The sequence below is a fragment of the Microtus ochrogaster genome, chromosome 18 (assembly GCF_000317375.1).
Source record: "Microtus ochrogaster isolate Prairie Vole_2 chromosome 18, MicOch1.0, whole genome shotgun sequence".
Lineage (NCBI taxonomy): Eukaryota > Metazoa > Chordata > Mammalia > Rodentia > Cricetidae > Microtus > Microtus ochrogaster.
In genome coordinates this window covers 25,343,678-25,351,505 of record NC_022020.1, presented here as the reverse complement: position 1 = coordinate 25,351,505, position 7,828 = coordinate 25,343,678, and positions in this window count along the sequence as shown.

The following is a 7,828-nucleotide window of genomic DNA, read 5'->3' as shown; positions in this document are numbered from 1 at the left end:
CATCGCCCGGCTTTCTTTTCTTATTTTACATCTTGACTGCAGTTTTCCCTCCCTCCTGTCCTCCCAGTCACTTCCCGCCCCTCCTCCTCCCCACATCCACTCCACCTCCATTTCTTTCAGAAAAGAGCAGACATATTAACTGAGATTCCCTCCTTTTAAAGGACTTCAGCTTATGACAAGCTGACATAAAACTAGCCAGCACGCCTTTACATCTCTCTATGGAAAAACTTGGTTTTGCCATGTGTGGCTTCCCCTTGCGATTGTGTATATACAGCTTGAAAGCATGAGAACTATATTCATGCAGTTTCTCTTAACCCTCAGAGTATAAAAAGATTGATGCTCTTAATAAAGTTGACTATTGTTTTAGACATGGGTCCACCTCATTTTCAGGTTCATTCTAAAAGCTACCTCCACCTCTAGAGCGGTGGCACTTACTGTGTCTTCAATGTATTTTTCTGTAGTTTTTTCTTCAGCTGTTCCTTTTGTCACAATGCTACTGTGGTTCTTTTACCCTGTCACACAGAAATCTTAATTCAGCTGTGGGCATAGCTCATTGGTAGAGCACTGCCTACCCTCTGTGCAAGGCCTTCGGCTTGAATCACAGATTTTTGAAACCTGTGTTTGCTTTCCTTATTTGCCACTTGATTGTTTGGAGAACATTTTTTAACCATTCTTTGGGAGTAGGTATGCTGGAAGCAAGTTTTCTTTCACTTGAGAGTTCCCTGCCTTGCCCTTCATTCTTACCTACATCATGGCTACATGCCATCCAGGCTGACAATTCTTTCTAACAACTGATAGGGAAGCCCAATGACATTCTACTTTTCCTGCTCCATATGCCATCTTTCTGTTACCACCACTTACAATCCTGATCTTAGTTTTCAGAGGTTTAGTATCAATTTCTTTTGATTTATCCTCTTGTATCTGTAGATTTATATGCCTTATCAAAGTCAGGAGGTTTTCAGACATTATTTTTCCAAGTATTCTTTTTCAGCCATGTTCTTTATCTTTTCATCCTGAGACACTAATGACATAGATGTTAGCTGTTATTTTTGAAACAAGGTCTTGATATCTATCCCAGGCTAGAACTTGCTATGAGGTTCAGTATAACCTCAGCATTCTCATGCTGGGATTACAGGTGTGCCCCATCATACCTGATTTAGATACGTGATCATAATCCCAAAGATCCCTGGGATTACAGGTGTGCCCATCATACCTGATTTAGATACGTGATCATAATCCCAAAGATCCCTGGGATTACAGGTGTGCCCCATCATACCTGATTTAGATACGTGATCATAATCCCAAAGATCCCTGGGATTCTGATGTCTTTTTTTTTCAGCAGTGCTTAATTTACAGGTAATTTACAGTCTTCACTAATGACCAAGGAAGGTTAATAGCAAACCTATCAGTCTGGGGATATAGCTCAGTGGTAGGGAACTTTCTGACATGCATGAAGTCCTAAATTTAATCCCCAGTACGTACCAGGGTGGTGTAGAAAGAAAAGAATAATTGAGATGTGGAGTGCTTGCTTACATGAATGAGACGTTGTCATACTTGTCTTCAGATGTCAACATGACATAAACCTAGAGCAACTACGGGGTTGAATATATAATATATATATATTACATATGGTCATGTCTGTGAGATGTGTTACTTTATTGTCAATTGGTTAATTTCTTTTAGGCTTTAAGAACGTCCCTGTGCTTGCCTCGTAACACTGGAGTTCACCCATTCTGCTAGACTAACTGGCAGCAAACACCTGACATTCTCTGATCTCCACCTCCCCAAAATTCAAAGACACTTTGAACTTTGGACTTTGAAACATTGTTGAGACTGTGATAGACTATGAGGACTTTCAAAGTTGGATTAAATGCATTTTGCATCGTGATATTGCTACAAGCTTATGGGGGCCAGGAATGTGGTAGTTTGAATGTAATTTGACCCCATAAGCTCATAAGGAGTGGCACTACTGGGAGGTGTGGTATTGTGAGAGAAGAGAGGGTCCATTCCACTGTTGCGCCATCCCTAGGCTTTAGAAGAAAGTCAACTGGGCAATCCACAGAGAGCAAGCCAGTAAGCACATTCCTCCATTGTAGTGATATTTCATTTGTATTTAATAAATAAAGTTTGCCTTATTATAAGAAAGTAAAACAGCTGCACTGATCAGCCTTACAGACCAGGCAGTGGTGACACACACCTTTGATCTCGTTAGCCACGCTAGTTTGCCATAGAAATCGGTCAGTAGTGGCGCACACCTTTAATCCCAGCCCTAGAGAGGACTATAAAATGGAAGGAGACAGCTCTCAGACACAGTCTCATTCTGAGGTTCCTGGAGGCATGATCACCATTTCAGACTGAGGTAGAAGTAAGAACCAGTAGCTAGCTGTTTTGCTTTTCTGACCTCACGTTGAACCCCAATATCTGTCTCTGAGTTTTTATTAATCGTGCTATATGTGGCACCCATTTGGATTACAAATTCATGAAAAAAAAAGTCATTTGCCTAAGACTTTTTAGCCACCAGCACAGCACGGAACTGGACCCAAATCTAGCCACCTGGGTTCAAGAGAACACCTAGCGGTCCCAATTCCCATCTGCCCCAGAATATCTTCCTTTCCTGCCCTACCCATCTGCCCATGGCTTCCTGTGGCACCCTCAATTTGCTGCCACCCACATGCACCCACACAGCTTCCTGTGTGCCACACACACTGTGGCTCCTACAGTCCCGTGGCTTGCCGCCAACTTTGCATGTGGCTTTTACATGTAGATACCATGGTTTTCCATGGCTCCCATAGTGTTGACTGAAGTTTATGTCCTGCCAGGTCCCCACAATCATTAAGTGCCAAACAAATCACACAGAGGTCTACATTAGTTATAAACTGATTAGTCCATTTATAACCTATATTAGCCCATTATTTTTGTCTATCTTAGCCATGTGGCTCAGTACCTTATTTGGCGAGGCAGTCACATCTTGCTTCTTCTGTAGCTGGGTCAGGACTGCATACTAGGAATTCCTTCTTCACAGAATTCTGTTATTATTGACCCACCTCTACTTCCTGTCTGGTTGTCCCACCTATACTTCCTGCCTGGCTACTGACCAATCAGCATTTATTCATAATATAATTGACAGGGTAAAAAACCATTGTCCCACAGCACTGCAGCCCACGTGCACCCACTGCACAGCTGCCCTGACTGGCATCTCTTTCACAAAAATCCATTAATTTGGTTTTTAGTTCTGCTTAGAAAATCCACTGGTTAGTAACATTGGAACAAGTAAGACCAGAACGCCAGCATCTCTAGACTGCTTTAGCGGTATAACTGTGACACCTGCTGGCCCACATCATTATTGCACCTTAAAATTCTCATCTCAACCAAGATTTTAATGATGGTAAATCATCTGACAATTGCTGGCAGTATCACCATCCACAAATGTAAAAACCTTATCATCTCTACTATGGAGGGAATTCTAAAGGAGGTATATGACTCACCTGGTACATATACATTCTTAGGCATAGATGCTATTAATTTGTTACATCATATTATATCCTTAGAGAAATGGTTTAAAGAGTCAAAAATGAGAAACTTTTAGAAGTGATACAGACTTTACAGACTAGTAATGAGATGTTGGATGGAAGTCTTTGTTGCTGGCCACTAGCTACAGGGGGAACTTGCCCAAATCAGGCAGCCCTCGGACCTCACAGCTGTCTTTCATGCACAGAAAGCACTGGATGACACACCCCAGTTAGAGCCATTAGCCAGGCTGGGGTGGTGCGCGCCTTTAGTCTCAGCACACAGAAAGAAGGGGGAAGCAGATCTCTGTGAATTTGAGGCCAGCCTGGTCTACAGTGTGAGTTCCAGGACAGTCAGGGCTACACAGAGAAACCCAGTCTCAAAAAACCAAAAGAGAGGAAGAAAGGAAGGGGGAGGAGAGATGGATGGAAGGGAGATAGGGAAGGAGGAAATGTGTTGTGGAATAATCTTTTTTGTACACTGTGAAGATGTGTCACTCAGATTGGTTTAATGAAAAGCTGAACATCCAATGGCTAGGAAGGATTTTTGGAGCAGAGAAGACTCTGGGGAGAAGAAAGGTAGAGCCACCAGCCAGATGGAGAGAGAGCAAGACATAGGGGTAAAAATCCACGAGTCACGTGACGACATGTAAATGAATAGAAATGGGTTAAGTTAAAAGGGCTAGCGGGACAGGCCTAAGCTATAGCTGAGCTTTTGTAATAAATATTAAGTCTCTATGCTTTTTGTGAGCTAGCAGCCCAAAGAAAAGCCTGCCTAAAAACAAGGGTAGTAAGAACATGGAACCATTCAAATACTTGTACAGTGTCAGTATGATTATAAAATGATATAGCCACTATAGAAATCAAAATGATAGTCCCTTACATAATTTAGAAGAGAATTACAGGGACTGGAGAGATGGCTATGCAGTTAAGAGTAATTGTTGCTCTTGCAGAGGGTCAGGTTTGGTTTCCAGCAGCAACATGGCTCACAACTATAACTTTTGGTTTTGTTTGTTTGTTTGTTTGTTTGTTTTTCGAGACAGGGTTTCTCTGTGGCTTTGGAGCCTGTCCTGGAACTAGCTCGATAGACCAGGCTGGTCTCCAACTCACAGAGATCTGCCTGCCTCTGCCTCCCAAGTGCTGGGATTAAAGGCGTGCGCCACCATCGCCCAGCTCTCACAACTACATGTTACTCCAGTCCCAGGAGATTCGATGCCCTTCCAACTCCAAGGGCACCAGGCACACATGGCATACATCGATGTATGCAGGCAAAACATTCACACACAAAAAATATAAAAAAGTGGTTTTTTGGGTTCTTTTGAAAGAAGGTGTCTCTACATAGTCCTGCCTGTTATGGAATTCACTCTGTAGACCAGGCTGGCCTCAAACTCATGGAGATCCACCCGCCCCTGCCTCCCAAGATCTGGATTTAAATATATGTGCCACTGCACCCAGCATAAATAAATAAAATTACCATAACACAGAAGTTCTTATTCTAAATAGATTCTAAAATAACTGAGTGCATAAATTTAAACATAGATCTATATATCCATGTCCATAGAAGCATTATGTTTAGCAAAACTAAAACAACCCATTTGTCCAGCCACAAAATGTAACATTTTCAGAAACAAATTATTTTCTAGCATATTTATGTTTTTCAGATGTATTTCGAGTTTGATTTAGGTGTATGTGTCTGAGCATGTACCACATATGGGACCAGAAGAAGGCATCAGGTCTCCTGAAACTGGGGTCGTAGGAAGCTGTGAAGTGAATGTAAGGGAACGAACACAAATCCTCACAAAGTGCTCTTAACTGCCTAGCTGCGACTCAGGTCCCCGTCATCCCCTTTTTTAAGGGGATGAAATTCTGACAACACACGCTTCAACATAGATGAACCGCCTAGATACTGTGCTAAGTGAAATAATTCACCTAGAAAAGACAAATAGAACTGAGTGTGGTGGCGAACACAAAGTCTAATCCCAACACTTGGGAAGCAGAGGCAAGTGGGTGGATCTCAGTGAGTCTGAAGCTAGCCTAGTCTACGTTCTAGACCAACCAGAGAGTTACATAGTGAGACCCAGTCTCAAAACGCCAAAAGAGAAAGAAAGGACAAACAGGAGCTGGGTGTGGTGGTACAACCCTGGAATTTAAGCGTTTGCAGGTGGAACTGGGGAGATTGGGAGTTCAAGACCGTCCTTGGCTTCATAAGTACACAGTTAGCATTGGGATACATGAGACCTGGTCTCTAAAAACAATAAATGATAATAAGCAAATATTGTATTATTCTCTGTGGAAACAAACAGAACGGTGGTGGCTAGGGTTTAGAAACAAGGAAATGGGAAGTTGTTATATAATTTGTATAGCTATAGTCTTACAAGGAAAAGGGTTCTGTAGATGAACAGTGAAGGTCATGGCATAGCCACTTAATTAACTGCGTACTGCCACTGAATTGAACAATGGGGAAATGTGAATATAGGCCGGGCGATGGTGGTACACGCCTTTAATCCCAGCACTCGGGAGGCAGAGGCAGGCGGATCTCTGTGAGTTCGAGACCAGCCTGGTCTACAGAGCTAGTTCCAGGACAGGCTCCAAAAAGCCGCAGAGAAACCCTGTCTCGGAAAAAAAAAAAACAAAAACAAAAACAAAAACAAAAAAAAAACAACAAAGAAATGTGAATATACCTAATTTTGTTATGGGTATTTTACCATAATCAAACAATTTCAAATGTTTAGATGTATTCATTGTGTTTTCTATGTTGTGGTGGTTTGAATGAAAATGGCCCCCATGGGCCCACAGGGACAGCACTATTAGGATGTGGCCTCGTTAGAGTAGGAGTGGTTTTGTTGGAAGAAGTGCGCCAATGGTGGTGGCTTAGGAGCTTCAGATGATCAAGTCAGGCCCGGTGTCACTCTCTTCCTGCTGTCAGCTACCTCTTCAGCACCGTGTCTGCATGATGCCTGCATGCTTCCTACCATAATGATAATGAACTAAACCTCTGAACTGTAAGCCAACCCCAGTGAGATGGTTTCCTTTCTAAGAGTTGCTATGGCCATGGTGTCTCTTCACAGCAACAGAAACCCTTAAGTAAGACAGAAGCACAAGTGTTTTTTGCCTGCGTGTATGCATGCGTGTGTACCGCCCAAGTCCCTGGTGCCTGCAGAACCCTAAATATGGAGTCAGATCCCCTGGAACTGGAGTTACAGATGGGTGTGAGACCAAGGCACACACAGTAGGCTAGAAAGCAGCAGGGACCACCAATAGTGAAAGACAGGTAAATCCATCACCAGAAAAACTGCAGTGGAGAAAGTATGACAGTACGGAGGGCGGAGACCTGCTGACGACGGGAACTGAGAACGCTAAAAGAATGTCCTGAAATGGCTTGAGACGAGAAACGGCAGTCTGGGAAGCGATCCCTTCATGAGGAAAGAGATGGTGTGAAGGAATACACACCGTGAGAGACTGATTTTGTGAGAAAGAAGGATACAGAGAAAAAAGTCCCGCAGTCACAAAAGAATGAATCCCAGAATCAACCTCCATCCAACCAAACAGCTGCATTCTGCTCTGCGGACACGAGAGGGCACTCTTGACCTCAGAACGCTGATTGGCAACTGCTAAAGCAGGAAAACAAAACATTCAAAACGCACAGAATTGCGTGGCATTACATGAAGAAAATTAAAACGTAAAACAATGACCCTTTGAAAACTAACCATTAAACAGGAAAACTGGAGCTCAACAATCCAATCTAAATTAAATAACCTTAATTATCACTTTGTGACATGAAACAGAGAAAAAACACTATTTAACAAGAATTATAACCCAGAAATTGACAAAAAACTAAAAAAAGACAGAGTTGACTGAAGTCTCAGATATTGAATAAAATAAACAATTCAGAAAAAAAAGAGGAACAAAATTAAAGAGAGAGAGAGAGAGAGAAGGAAAGAAAGAAAAAAAAAGAAAAAGCAGAAAGACAGGAAAGCAAGCAAGCAGATCCTTGGAGAACATGATACATACAGTTCCAAAAGAAGAAAATAATGGAATACATTCAAAGTATGAGCATCAGAAAACTTTCTGGAAATAAACTTGTGTTACAGGAACTCATCTGGAATGGCAAGTTATGATGAGTATCTTAGGAAATCATATAAACTAATAAGAGGCTGGGAAGGTCCGCATGTAATACATTCACACAATCGTATAGAATAAATAAAAATAAAATCTTCTTAAACTTTTTTAACTAAATGAAAAAAATCCTCCAGATTTCAAAGGGTGAAATGGCATTATAAAAGATACAAGTATGCCTAACCATTGAAACAAAAATATTTTTT